General features: G+C 35.9%; 1 protein-coding gene and 1 long non-coding RNA gene across 9 annotated transcripts in view; one reads left to right on the top strand and one right to left on the bottom strand.

Moving 5' to 3' along the window:
- Positions 1-3806, bottom strand: part of LOC309847831 — a 44152-nt gene extending 40346 nt beyond the window's left edge. For 3 of the 6 annotated variants that reach the window (XR_014302652.1, XR_014302653.1, XR_014302654.1), the window contains exon 1: positions 3670-3806. This is a non-coding gene — a long non-coding RNA (uncharacterized lncRNA). Of the gene's footprint in view, positions 1-1724; positions 1783-3669 lie in introns of all 6 variants that reach the window. The other 3 variants (XR_014302656.1, XR_014302657.1, XR_014302655.1) reach the window with 2 other exon arrangements.
- DCC (DCC netrin 1 receptor) overlaps positions 1-14241 on the top strand; it is a 1135716-nt gene that overhangs the window by 654635 nt on the left and 466840 nt on the right. The window lies entirely within an intron of this gene.

Here is a 14241-nt window from a genome sequence, read left to right as displayed (position 1 = left end):
ATACTTCTTCTGTAGATTCATTATATTTTCTGTGACCTTCACGTTCCTTCATTGTTTTCTTCAGTCCTCTTTATTGTTGTTTTTGTTAACTTTTGAGTTGAACCTTAAGATGGTTTATTTATGCTTTCCTATAAAATGTCGACATTCAAGACTATGACTGTTTTTCCTAAGTACAACTTTGATAGATTCCCTTTGATAGATACGTGGTATTCTTGCTGTATTTACATTATAATATACATAATTATACCTTTGATATCTTCTTGAATACTATGTTTATTTAGGAGAGTGAATTTTATCCTGGGGTAGTTCTTTTTTGTTGTCTTTTTGTTTGTTTGTTTTTATGATCAAATGAAATGCATCCCTAGAATGTATCCTGTAAGATTTTGTCTTTGTTGGAAGTTTTTGAGGTGGCACTAACTTTAAGAAATTCTTTAAGTTAACAAAATAAAAACTGACTTTCCTGTCTTCCAAGTACTGACTTTGTTCTGCATTCTGTGGTCACCCAGAATGAGTCTGTTCTCCCTTTAAATACTAGGATGCATCATCATTTCTTCATTGTGTCTCATTTCTCCCAGAATATTTGTTTGTTTCTGATAGCCTTTCTCTTATAAATACTACTTAGAATACAACAGTTCTCTTCCCTTTCCAAGCGACAATGTCAGAAAGATTTATTTTCCTTGAAATAAGAGATGATTCCTGTGGACACTTTAAATATGGCAACAATGTGGAATAGTCTTTATAAGTGGTTGTAATCTTAATTAGACTCATAATTATGACAAGAGAGACAGAGACAGAAACTGATTCATATAGCATTGCCTCTCCCTTGTTGGCTCTTTTTCTTTTCTTTCTTTCTTTTTCCTTGAATTAAAAAGCATCTCTTGTGATTAATTAGTGGTTTTGTATGCCAAAAATAGCTTCTGATTCCATGACAGTTAACCTATGTGCCCTAATAAAGTTACCATTTGTCGAATTCTGAACTGTACAGATGGTGCTTGTAATAGTCCTTGTCATCCCTCCCCACCCAAGATCATCCCTCTGCAAGATCTCTATAACAGGATTTCCTCTCATTCTGAAAAATGGCAAGAAAACTGAGACAGTATGCAAGGCACTTGTGAAATTAAGTCTGGAATTATGCTCACTGGGTCTGAATCTTGTTTCTCCCACTCATGGCCTAGGTGACCTTTGCAAGTTTTACAAGCTTTATGCTTCTCATTCATAAACTAGTGGCATCTCTTTCCAGGGTCTTTGGTATGAGTATGAGTAAGTGAGAAGATTCACCAAAGGGCTCAGCCTATCATAGGCACTTCATAATTATTAACAAATGTTTTTGTGGTTCTGTAGTTTTGGGTTCACAGTCAATGATTATTTATACAGCACTTAAATGGATTTGTTAACCTTTCTGATCCCTTGTGATGAGTCTTGACTTATTTTAAACCAGTTATCGAGAGATAAATTTTGATGTTTTTATCGTAAAAAAAAAAAAAGGAAATTAATTCAACATTTTTGAAGCCAGCATTTCCCCAGGTACTTAGGGAAAAAAAGATAAATATATATATATTCACATATATATATGTGTGTATATATACATATATATATATATCTACCATGACTTTCCATCTTACAAAAAACGTTCATTGGGAGAATTATTCTACACAAAGCTATTCACACCTAGTTAGCAAACACTCAAAATGAATTGACACTTTTTGTGTGTTTTCTGTTACTACCTTGTCTATGGCTGCTAGGCCTCCAATATTCCACCTCCTCCCCTGATCATAGTGATAACTACAAAATAAAAATAAAGAGAAAGCTGATGAGTCTGTTCTTCTAACAAAGAGAACATGACAATGTGCTAAGCCCTGAAGACTTTTTAATTAGCCCCAAGGTAAGCAAATTATGTAGTCTGGATGAGTAAATATTGTCAAACAGAAAGCGGATCTATAATTACAACATAGTAATACTCTGGCTGATAAAACACCTTTTTTTCTCAAGTACTTGTAAATTTATCATATAATTTTAACCTCATAAGGACTTTGCCTAATAGGAAGAGACCATCCACATTTTACACACTGATGCTAATGGCTAGTGAGTGGTAACAGAACAACTGGGTATCCTCCAGTGGACAGTGATAGACAGACCCAGGCTTTAAATCCAAATTTTCTTGAGGAAAAAAAACAAAAGAAAGAAACAGTGGATAAAACCACTGATTACTATAGGGGAGACTGACTCATTTTATCCAGCTGTTAAATACCTATGGAGTTAAGACAACCTATGATAATATGTTCTGGGTTGGGAAAAGAAGTTTTTGATTTCTGGCTCTACATATTACTCATTGCCTTATCACATTTCTGCTGAACTTTCATCTATAAAGTGTAAATAAATATTTTATCAACTTGTGAGATAGGATTGCAATGGTCTAATAGAAAATCACTTCCAGAACCTCCAATATAGTATAACCATTTGGAGTTACCTTCTATTTTCAGCTGCAGTCATAATAGGTAAATATGGTTGTGTCTTATATAGTATTTTTTTGGCAAGCAACCAAAAGCTGAGATGACCCTCAGTCTTTTTAAATTCAGTGTTTCCCACCACTAGGAATGTGGGAGAGGTAGAAGAGATAATTTGTATTAATCATCTATTTAATTAATTGTAAATTACTGTGTATCTGTTGGTTATAGCAGCTGAGTTAAGTATAAGCATTATTACTGTTATTATTATCATTATTATTATTATTATTATTTTGCTTAATGAACCAACATTTAGAATTCTTGAAATAGGCATGCATTAATTGATGTTTATCTTTCTAGGCAGATGTCACATTATATGCTAGTAGTATAACAGGAACCTTAAATTCTTTCTTAGGTAGCCAAAATTATACACCTGACTGATCCCGATTTAAGATGTTGAAAGTGATATTTTATAAGAACTTGGGATATTTTCTGAAGCTTTCCCATTTATCAAATGGCACTTAAATTATTAGAGATATTTTATTATGGTATCACTCATCAGAATTATTTAATAATGTTTATTATTAGTTTGAGTACAGGTATAGATCTCTTTGTGCAATAAATCTGAACACAACAAGTTATGACTAGATTAATTCTTTCATAAATGTCAGATGGTTTAACTATCCAATATTAGATAGATGGGTAACTATCATGTTACTTGACATATTTATACTATAAATCTTCCTGCAAAATGAAGACACATATTTATCTTTCTTTTGAACACAGATTTTTATGTGTAGTGTTTGCTTTAAGGAAGATGTAGCTCTATATTCTCAATTACACCCCAGTCAAAACATTGCATTAGAACCCAGTATTTGGGCTAAGCCCTCTGGATTTTCTAAATGGATCTCTCCTTGTGTTCATCCTCTTTACCTTCTTATTCATAAAGACACTTACCATTTCCCCATGAACCCAGAAATACTGTTTTTATAGCCCACCCAATCACAGTAATAAAATAATAATAGTTCTCATCTCACGGCTATTATTATAGCTGACACACAAATCCCATAAATTATCAATTTTAATCATTACACAAGTACTGCATGCAAACCTCACTCCACAACCACAGAGTTTACAAAAATGAAGCTTTCTTTCGTATATCTGATCTAATTACTCTCTTGAAATGAGTTTTATCTTACTGACAATGGAAACAATCTCTACTCACCCTGGAGTGGAAATAATTTACATATTGCCAAGGCCAAGGTTGGGAAGCTGGGATAGTCATTTTGGTGTGGTCATCTCTGTGTTCCAGGATTCAAACTGCCATTTTTCTAGCTGGTTGTCTGACTGTGATCAGTAAAGGCAGCTACTGCATTACCCTTCTTTAAATAATCTAATGGCCTCTTCAGTTCTACTGACTATCCAACCTTGACCAATGTACTGAGGACATTGTAGACAGGTAAACAACTTCTCTTGCCCTCCAATTTTCTGTTCTTCCCAACCCAATGGAGAATCACTATCCACTAGTAAGTGTGAGAAAGAGACTCATTATCTTTGGTTTATTGTTTTGTTGTTGTTGTTGTTGTTGTTGTTGTTTTGTTTTTTTCCCCTCTGTCCAGAGTCCCTTGAGTTTCTAGACTATTGAAACTCCAAAGCCTTTTCTTTGCTTTTACTTGAAACATCCCTTCCTTGAGTTAATGAATGTTTAACTCTCTAGCTAGCTAAACTCAGAAAGGATCAAAAGGTCATGAGGGCAGTGGGAGAAATCAATTAATATTTCAGAGTACTGTTCTTCTTCACTTTCATTATGACTCTCTGGACTTGTAGGAGTGTTTCACATTAACTGTGGTGAGGAATTTTGATTGGGATGTTTGGTCTGGTGTTGGTGCATTAGAATTTTACATGGGATGTTCTCTGAGAAAACATTTCAAGAGTATAGTTTATATAGAATTCTCTCTTATTTTTTACCACTTAAGCAGGCACTTACTAGCATACTCAAAAACTGAAAATATCACTGTATATTCCAAAGCAACATTTAAAACTTAAATGTGATGACATTTGTAATAATTAAATGATTTTTTAAAATATTTTATTTATTTATTAGACAGAGAGAGAGATCACAAGCAGGCAGAGAGGCAGGCAAAGAGAGAGAAGGGGGAAGCAGGCTCCGTGCTGAGCAGAGAGCCCGATGCGGGACTCGATCCCAGGACTCTGAGATCATGACCTGAGCCGAAGGCAGCGGCTTAACCCACTGAGCCACCCAGGCGCCCAGACATTTGTAATAATTAAATCAAACTTTGCTTCGTACCACTAAAGATATTCAACTATACTTTGAACAGGGAATTTGCATGGTTTGGTCTATAGGCAGGTGGTAATCTCCTTTTAAAGGCAGGAGGTGTGTAGTAGGAAAGGGGTAATGTCCAGAGAACAGAGGACCAGAGCTGAGCAGTTAATAAAATAGATGCCCATCTATTGGAAATATTTGCACACCAGAGGGCCTTAGAGGAAATGAGGCTTTGGGTCCATTGAGTCCACAGGAAAAGTCAATGTTTGGCAAAATTGTCACAAATGTTGTAGATATTTGGGGGCATCTGAGGGAGTCCCATATATCAAGGACTGCTTTCATTCTATCCTCATCTGTATGCTTTTCCTCTCTCGCCCCCCCCCACTTTTTTTCTCTTTGAATTCTAGTCTTCTAGTCTCTAACTTTTTTACAGCTCTACTATTTCTTTTCCTACTGATGGTAGCATTAAACTGTATATAGCTTTGGGTCACAGCAAAAGCAGTTCATATTTTTCCATTCAGTCTCCTATGGGAATCTGGTTAAAGGGACAGCAGGCATTATAAAGTGCATGATCCTTGGTTACTTATGAGAGAGTAAGGTGTCTTAGGGTTGAGATTAATATTATCAAAAGTAATATTAATTAATATTAATATCAAAGGTAATATTAATATTGTCAAAGGTAACCATGGAGGCCAGAACAGTATATACTTATGAATGCTGATAAGGACATATAAAGGAATATTTAAAGGTAATCTTATAGTAACAGTCATTAAGGGAAATGGACATTTTTATCAAAGCCCAGAGAGTCAGCCTGAAATACACTATCCTCCAGTAATAACATCACAGAAAACACATTGCCTGTGTCGCCTATACAGCCAAGTTCAGCTCTAACAAATAATGCCAAAAATGATCATTAAAGATGCTATTATCCAAATCAGAGTGTGCCTGTTGTACAAGCAGCAGCAGCGCTTTTTGTTTTGTTTTTTACTTTCTCAACTTTAGAATTTACATTATTTTTATTAAAATGAGTCTTGCATTAAAAATATATCTAATAACAACATTTATCACTTAGTCAGTTAATGATGCCCTTGTCCCCCGGCTAAATGCCCTTGGTCCTTTTCCTCACTTAATTGCTAAAAGTAGAAAAAAAAATACAAATAGATTTTTCACTGCATAAAATTATCCTATGTATGCATAATATTCAAAGACCTTTGCCAGAAACAACATAGCTGTACTGTTATCAATCATGTAAGGCAGTTGTTAAAACTCCAAATCCTTAAATGATTATTCCAATTTAGGCTGACTTAAATCTTCCACAACTTCTTAGCCTACCAATTTTTTTAATCATCATTGGTAAAGTTGATTTTTAACCATTTCTCATTGCAGTATCGTATGAAATCTCCCAACAAAGATAGGTCTCCATATTAAACAAAAGAAAATAATTCTGCTGGAGTTTCTATGATTTCCAAATCTACCTAAATCACCCACCATGCCTGCACTACCACCATTGTGATTGCGAAGTGTGGCAATAATGAAAACAATTACTACGGTGCAAGTGAATCCGAAAATGGCTCTCATTATACCACATTGTATTCAGCCACATAGTATAGAATTTTTGGAATGAGAAAAAATTACTTATCCTGGAAAGAGTTTCACTTTCCCCCCCCCCTTCTACCATTTGAGTTATAATTCAATTTAGTATTAGGAGAGGAAAATGTATATGAGCCACATTTTGTCTTTTTCAACTAATTCATAAAGAAATAAACTAAAATTCCTCCAAATGTGGACATTTAGGTAGCTATAAATAATTCTCAAATATTAATGCTAGTTGAGGAAAGAGATGCATTAGATCCTGAAACTTGCCTTAATTTAATACAGTGGAACTTAATAAACATTTATTTGTCATCTTATTTGTCCAGTAAATCATTCAGCTAAGACTATTTCTAGATACATCTGCAGTAGAAATAATCATTAGGCAGAGTGTATCATACCTCCTCCATGAACCCAGAGCAGCATCAGAAATGCCCGATATGGACTCTGTACCATACTTAATGGAAATTGTTCTTCTCTATTTTCAATTGCTATCATTAGGTTGTGAATAACTTGAAGGCAGATACTGTGTTCTGTGTCTTCTTCATCTTTGTGTACCTACACAAACTCAGAGGTACAACAAATATATTTCTTTATTTCTCTTAAATCAAATTAACTTTAAAACCCTTCTATTAGGTTGAGGTGATGTTTAATCTATGCCATTAATGGGCTTCCTTCCCTCTCACAGGGTTACCAAACAGCTCCAAGGAGCTTGCTAAGACAGAATGTTTGGAGCGAGTCCATTTATTTCCTCCAACCTGATCACTGTTGGTTATTGTCCTAGCTTGCCGAAACTCTTAAAGGTGTGCCCTCCCTCCCCACCTTGATTTTGTGCTAAATTTGCATACTGGAATAGTTTCTGAAGTTGGGAACCTTGACCTCTAGAATCCAGCATACCTAGATTTTCAGCAGCCATTCACTTCTCAGATTCTGCCATCTTCCCAGAATGGAGGAGTGACTTTCTGATATTGAATCTTAAATCCATCCCCTAGATTGGCTCACATCACCCTCCAAGAACTTCCTTTTCTTCTTCAATCCTGTCGGAATCTTGTCAGTTTTAGGTTTTAAAACAAAAGACAAGAAAAGAGGTAGTCCTTAGGAAATATAGACTTTCAGTCAATAATCATGCCCCCTCTTTACCCCCACTGAAGCAGGGACCACAAAGTTCTGTCTGCCTTGGTTGGAGCAGAAGAGAGAAGAAAATGCAAGAGAAGTAAGCACACACTGATATCTCATTCTGTTTCTTAACCATATTAACATCTCTAGTACAAAGAAAATTCTTCTACATAATAGATACTCGATAAAGAATGTTGAGTGGCTAAGTAAATGAATGGGGCTCTTTCTGATGTAAAAACAGGGGCTCTTCTGTTTTCATTTCTATTTTAATGCTCTATCTGGCAATCAGGATTAATATTATGGATGGCAAGAAGCACTCTTTTTTGAGCTGGGAATATTATTGTCTTAATTATGTCAAAACTTATCTATGCTTGGACCTATTGCTATAGGTCCCTACCCTATCTTTGTAATAGCCCAAGACTATGTTATAATAGCTTCCATCAAATTAATGTATGCATTTTCTTTCTAGATAAAGTTCAGTGGATACCACACTCTAACTCAATGGAAAGGTATTCCTGATGGGATTTTTAGTCACCATAGGAGTGGAAAGGATATTTTATAGCAAAGCACAGTGTTACTGTTCCATTTCATGAGGCCTACCAATAGCAACTCTACTGAAACACATAAAGTAGAAGACATAGATCAGCACACTAGAAATCAGGGGACCTGGATTTTATCTACCACCTGTTCCACCTGTTTGAGCAGTGTTCTCACACCAACAAATGAGGCTCCATGACTCGTGTATTAGGTCTTGGGTCTCTCTTTAAATCTTTTCTGACAAACTATCTTTTAGAATCTTCAGTCTGACGCTCTCCCAACTGAGCTATTCCGGCCGCCCCCCAAGGAGGAAGCAGGCTCCCCAATGAGCAGAGAGCCCGATGCGGGGCTCGATCTTTTTTTTTTTTTTTTTTTTTTTTTTTTTTTTTTTTTTGATGAAACTATTTCCTACTAGATACACTGTGAATCTATTTTACTCTGTGTGTATATTACACAGTGTGGCATATTATATTAGGGTTTCCCACATTTTATGGATATTTGGTTCATCCTAAAATATCATTATTTGAGAGTTGAAAGTTGTTAAAAGTGCAAATCTTACAGTATTAGAGATGAGGTTCCATTTTGTTCGTATTATAAAAGTGATAACTGATTTGCTGTATATCCATAGACCCCAATCATTTAGCTTATTCATATTTTGAATACATAATAAAGTTTAAGGTAAGAGAAAAGATTTAGGGTTTACAGAAAAAGTATTTAAAAGAAACAGTTTCAGGGTAAAGTAAGATAAAATGCATGTAATGTTAGGATTTGCCAAAATTATATATCCTAGATCTCAAACTAAAATTACTTTTAAAGAATTTGACTTTTTTCAGTAGATTAAGTTATTGTGAAAAGATAAGAAAGGACTCCTAAATGGTCTTAGATTCCTCATACTATGTGTTTTATTTATATCAAAAATTGTAGATCAGTATATAGGGGTATATGCGTGTATGTGTGTGAATGCAGGTTTAATTTTAATTTTATGTTAAGCCATTTTCTTTTTTTTCTTTTCTTTTTGAGAGAGAGAGAGAGAGTGATCATGTACACATAAGTGGGGGAGGGGAGGAGGGAAGGAAAGAATCTCAAGCAGACTCCCACGGGCACTAAGCCTGACCCTGGGCCTCATCTCAGGGGCCTGAGATTACGACCTGAGCTGAAATCAAGAATCAGACGCTTAACCAACTGAGCCACCCAGGTGCCCCTGTTAAGCTATTTTTCAATAAATAACAATTTAGTGTTCTTTGTGGAATTGCTTTGGGGATAAAAAAAATGTGATATTCTAATAACTATGCAAGCTGATGGCAGATAGTGTTATTTTGTGAAATGCGTATTTCCTGTTTTGAAGGTCAGCCACAAACTTTCCTAGTATTTGGAGTCCAAAAGTATGTGTATCTATACATACATTCACTTTCATCTTCTCAGAATCTTCTTTTTAATGCTGCAAAGACTTAGAACCACCCTCCCCAAATTAGAGGGAATAAAAAGCCTGTAGAACCAAAGAGAGAGAAAGAAATAGAAAGACTAATTTCTTTTGATTTTCTCTGTATAAATTCCTTTTCAGGATAAATAGAAAGAAAAGAAAGCATATTAGAGAAGCTGTTTTACTCGGGAGAAAGGTAATTTCCTGGCCAATAGTTAGACCAAGTGTGTATTTTTTCCATTTGATTTCCCTGTTATCACTTCTTTGGACATGATTCAGACACTTATTGATCTAACCTTTCTCTCATGATGTATGGGGTTATTTGTGTTTCGAGAAACCTATTTTGCATGTATGGCATGAATTCATTTTGAAGAATAGTTGAATGTATAGGTGCATTGTCTTTAATGTGAAAATATTTCTAGAAGTTAGGAATCTGTAGTCTTATTTTTATATTAGTGGGAATAGGGAAATCTCAAGCTCCACATATAATACTTTACATTCATATGGAAAATAGATCAGAAATTGCATGCTCAAAGTCATCCTTTAGGGATAAAGATCTAGTGTTCCCTGGGCTACTGAAGGAGCTTCAGGGTACAGAGTGCACAGAACATATAGGATTCTTTTCTGAGCAGAATTTTTAGCACTGAAGCTGAATGCTGGGGAAAGAGGTTAATAATAACGAAGGAACCTTACCATTCCTGTCAGACTTGAGGAGGAAATGGTGACTCTTCCAGAAAACTCCCTCTGGCTCTAAGTCTGACTTTTCTCAGCAGCCCACATAAAGTCTTAAAACATCTAATGGCATACCCAGTTCCTCACATAAGGCCTCTTAATGAGTTGAGAACTCTCTCCTTTAATATGTGTTACATCCAGTTATAAAAGAGTCTCCAGTAAATTCTGTAACAAGTAACTGAAGACTCCCACACTGACTTTACCCAAAAGAGAATATAAGGCCTTATAGGAATAAAACAAAATTATGGGTGCAGAAACCTTCATGTAGCCCGATGAAGGAGCTCAACTGGCAAAACACAACCCCAGTTAAACCCGATTTTTACCCAGTCTCCCCTTGAATTCCTGAAGCCAGACTTGACTGGAGAAAAACACAGGACCTTGCCGGCTTGTAGTGGGCTTTAATGGTGCCTGGCGACCTGCCCACATTCCCCTATTCCATTCACTCTCCCACGTGCCTCTAAAATTATTTCACAATGTAGCCTTTCTCCTTATCCATTCACTACCTCTTTGTGATAATGCCGTTTTCCATTTTACTAACAAAACAGAAGTCACCAGAAGAGAACATCCATATAGTCTATAATCAGACCAGCGTTTTGCTCCATGGTTTGCTTTCCTTCTCTATGAGCAGACCTAACATTCACCCCTCTCTCCATGCACTGCTTCATCCCTTCTTGAGTACCTAAAGAATTACTTCGGCAATTGTCCTCTCTTTTTTCTGCATCATCGATATTTTTCTATTTATTTTATTAATAATAATAAACTTCCCTATATGTAATTTTCTTTACATTGGCCAATCATTTCCATGATGTTCATTCCTAGAGTTCTTGCCAAAATTGTATACACATTTTAGAAAAATACATCAAAATACATCACTAGCCTGAACTTTTCCCTATAAATCTTTTTTTTTTTTTTTTTTTTTTTTTTGTGGGGAGGGATGGTTAATGGTTTAGCCATTCTTTACTTAGAGCATTTAATATTTCACTGTTACAAATAATACCTAAGTGAACACTTATGTTCATAAATCATTATCTCCAACTCTGCTAATTTCCATGGGCTGTATTCCTACATGCTGCATTACTTAGTGAAAGAGAATACACCTATCTCTAATCCTAAAAGGACTCTTTATATGTCTTAAAAATCACCTTATAAGAAAATAGTAACAATTTATCTTTCTTTCAGAATTATATAATGGTGTCTGTTTCATTTCAACCTTATAAACACTTTGTACAAAAGAAAAACACATTTTTAAGAAGATACTAAAGATTCAAAAATTCTTTACCCAAATTGGTCAGGAAATGTATCTACATAATTTCAGGTAGAGTTGTGCTATAATGCTTGTTTTGAAATGTGAACTCGTTTCAAGGTAATCGATATATTAAGGAAAAATTGGAGTATGAGGAGTTTGCATTTTCCTAGATGTGATTTCATCTGCAAGAGATGATAGGTGAAGAGAGAAAACTGTGCCCTGCTGAAGCAATCCAATCCAGGAATGCAAAACTCAGCAATCTACTAGCTACTTTAGTTCACCATATGTTCTGAGCCATACCTATCCATATCTGATACTACAACTTCCTATCTGATTTCAGATAACACTCCTATCATTTTATTATAGCATGGTAATTTTTTGATGAGTACATATGTCTCATTATAGCAAAACCGAATATATATATATAAATTCAACTTACATCAGAGATTACATCTACACTAGTGTTACTTGTGTTTGTTAATAGCCTGTAAGTACTATTATATTTTGGAAACTTTCTGAATCACTGGTGAAGACACTGGGTGAATTTTGTATTCAGTATAGGTCCCTAGCCTCCTCTCTGCTCCTTAATTGTGCATGGAGAAGGAAAACTTGAGACAGCAGAAATTGAAGTGGAAAAGGAAGTGTTCAGAGCATTTGGTGTAAGCAATATTAGAACTGAATATCTCTGTTTGAAAAATATGCTTTAGAGTCTGGGAGATGCGTTCTCTTAAGCATTGCTTCCCATATTGGGTACAACTGAGTCCTTCAGCTCTTTGGAAAGATAAAGATTAGTCCAAACTTGAATGCATTTTCAAGGTAGCAGGGGCATGAGTATTTTTCAATCAGGGTCCATATCAATCCTTCAAGACTCAGCAAATGAATTATTTTTACTAGTTTTAAACAAAGCTGACATTCTATTTAGGCAGAGTCAATGATTTGGGGAGAGGTATCAGAAAAGACCCTTTGCTCAAAGAAGCATTGCCAACTCAATCAATGATGCCTAAATAGTTCCTACTACAGTTAGAGATTCACTTCAAATGCAGCCATCCCCGGATTTGATTTCTTTGCATTCCCATTTAGATTCAGGCACAAATGGCATCAACCCCACCTAGGAAAATTTGGAAAATAAGGGAACTGACATTGAATTGAAGAAAAAACCCAGAGGGAGTCCATTGGAAATAAGCATGAATACAGCGAAACAACCTGTATCACCCACTTAACCAGCGGACCTTGATCTGTCCTTTGATATAGCACTACATCTGCATGAAGTTGCCAGAAAAACCTGAAACCTGAGAAGACTTTGTTTTTGTTTGTTTGTTTGTTTTATGGTCATGAACAGTATTTACACAGGCTTGTTCTGTTATTACCTTTCATCACTGCCCCTCTTCTTTTAATGTTTTTTTAAATTTATTTGACATACAGAGGTCACAAGTAGGCAGAGAGAGAGGAAGGAAAGCAGGCTCCCCACTGAGCAGAGATCCCGATGTGGGGCTCCATCCCAGGACCCTGAGATCATGACCTGAGCCAAAAGCAGAGGCTTTAACCCACTGAGCCACCCAAGTGCCCCTTCCCCTCTTCTCTTAAGGGTCTTTATCACATGCCTTGAGTTGAAGATTATAGGAAGGTGTTACTTAAAAGGCTAAGCTCCTAAAATTTGCCAACTCAGAGCAACTAAACCATGCTGATATAGAAAGTACAAAGAAGGAACACCTGAGTGGTTCAGCTGGTTGAACATCTGACCACTGATTTCAGTTCAGGTCATGATCTGAGGGGCATGAGATCAAGCTCCCATGTCAGGCTCAGCACTCAGCAGAGAGTCAGCTTGAGGGATTCTCTCTCTCCCTCTCCCTCTGTTCCTCCCTCCAGCTCACACTCTAAATAAATAAATAAATAAATAAATAAATAAATAAATAGGAAATACAAAGGATAGGTAGCAACAAATAACCTCTGATAAAATAAGTAACCTCTGATAAAATAAAAGACTACATGGTGCTATTTGAACACATGACCTTTGAAGTCAAGAAGACTGGGGCCTCATCCCACCTCTTTGCGTATGGGTTCACAATATGGAGGAATTCACTTAACCATCATGAGCCTCACTTTCTTCTTCTGTAAATTAGAACTCATGAGAACACTTAGAAGGATTTTTTTTTAAAGATTAAATAAGAGAAGTTATGTGAAAATATTCTATAATGTTCAGCACTTGGAAAGGGTGAGAAGAGGAATCTACCTAAGAATAAGAAGAAATAAAGGAAGGGGCACCTGGGTGACTCAGTGATTTAAGCCTCTGCCTTCCGCTCAGGTCATGATCTCAGGATCTTGGGATCAAGCCCTGTATCGGGCTCTCTGCTCAGCAGGGAGCCTTTTTCCCCCTCTTTCTCTCTGTCTGACTCTCTGCCTACTTATAATTTCTGTCAAATAAATAAAATAAAGAAGAAACAAAAGGAAAAAAACATTGTCAGAGTCCCACATCTGGAAACAGATCTACCTCCACAGATGGCCAGGTGATACGATCCTAAAGTAATAATAAATAAATTTGAGCCCTTGGGGCGCCTGGGTGGCTCAGTGGGTTAAATAAATTTGAGCCCATTATCAACATTTAGTGCTATTATTTTTTGATTCATGCTTGCGCTCATTTATGTGTCAACAAGTATTTGAGTGACTATTTATAAAGCACTAAGCTACTTTGCAAGAGATAAAACAAAGTAATAGAAAGACCCTGTTCTCCATATTCTCATTTGTAAGGCTAGAAGTTGGGACAGGAGATCTATTCTCTTTAATTTTTGCTATTTTAAGATTCTGATTATTACTGATTTTAATTATATAATAATTCCTATTGTCTTATCTTGACTGGCAATAACAAAATACCATG

Source organism: Mustela nivalis (genome assembly GCF_964662115.1).
Source record: "Mustela nivalis genome assembly, chromosome: 14".
NCBI classification, from domain to species: domain Eukaryota; kingdom Metazoa; phylum Chordata; class Mammalia; order Carnivora; family Mustelidae; genus Mustela; species Mustela nivalis.
The sequence above is the reverse complement of the archived record's forward strand: the minus strand, read 5'-3'. Positions and strand labels throughout refer to the sequence as shown.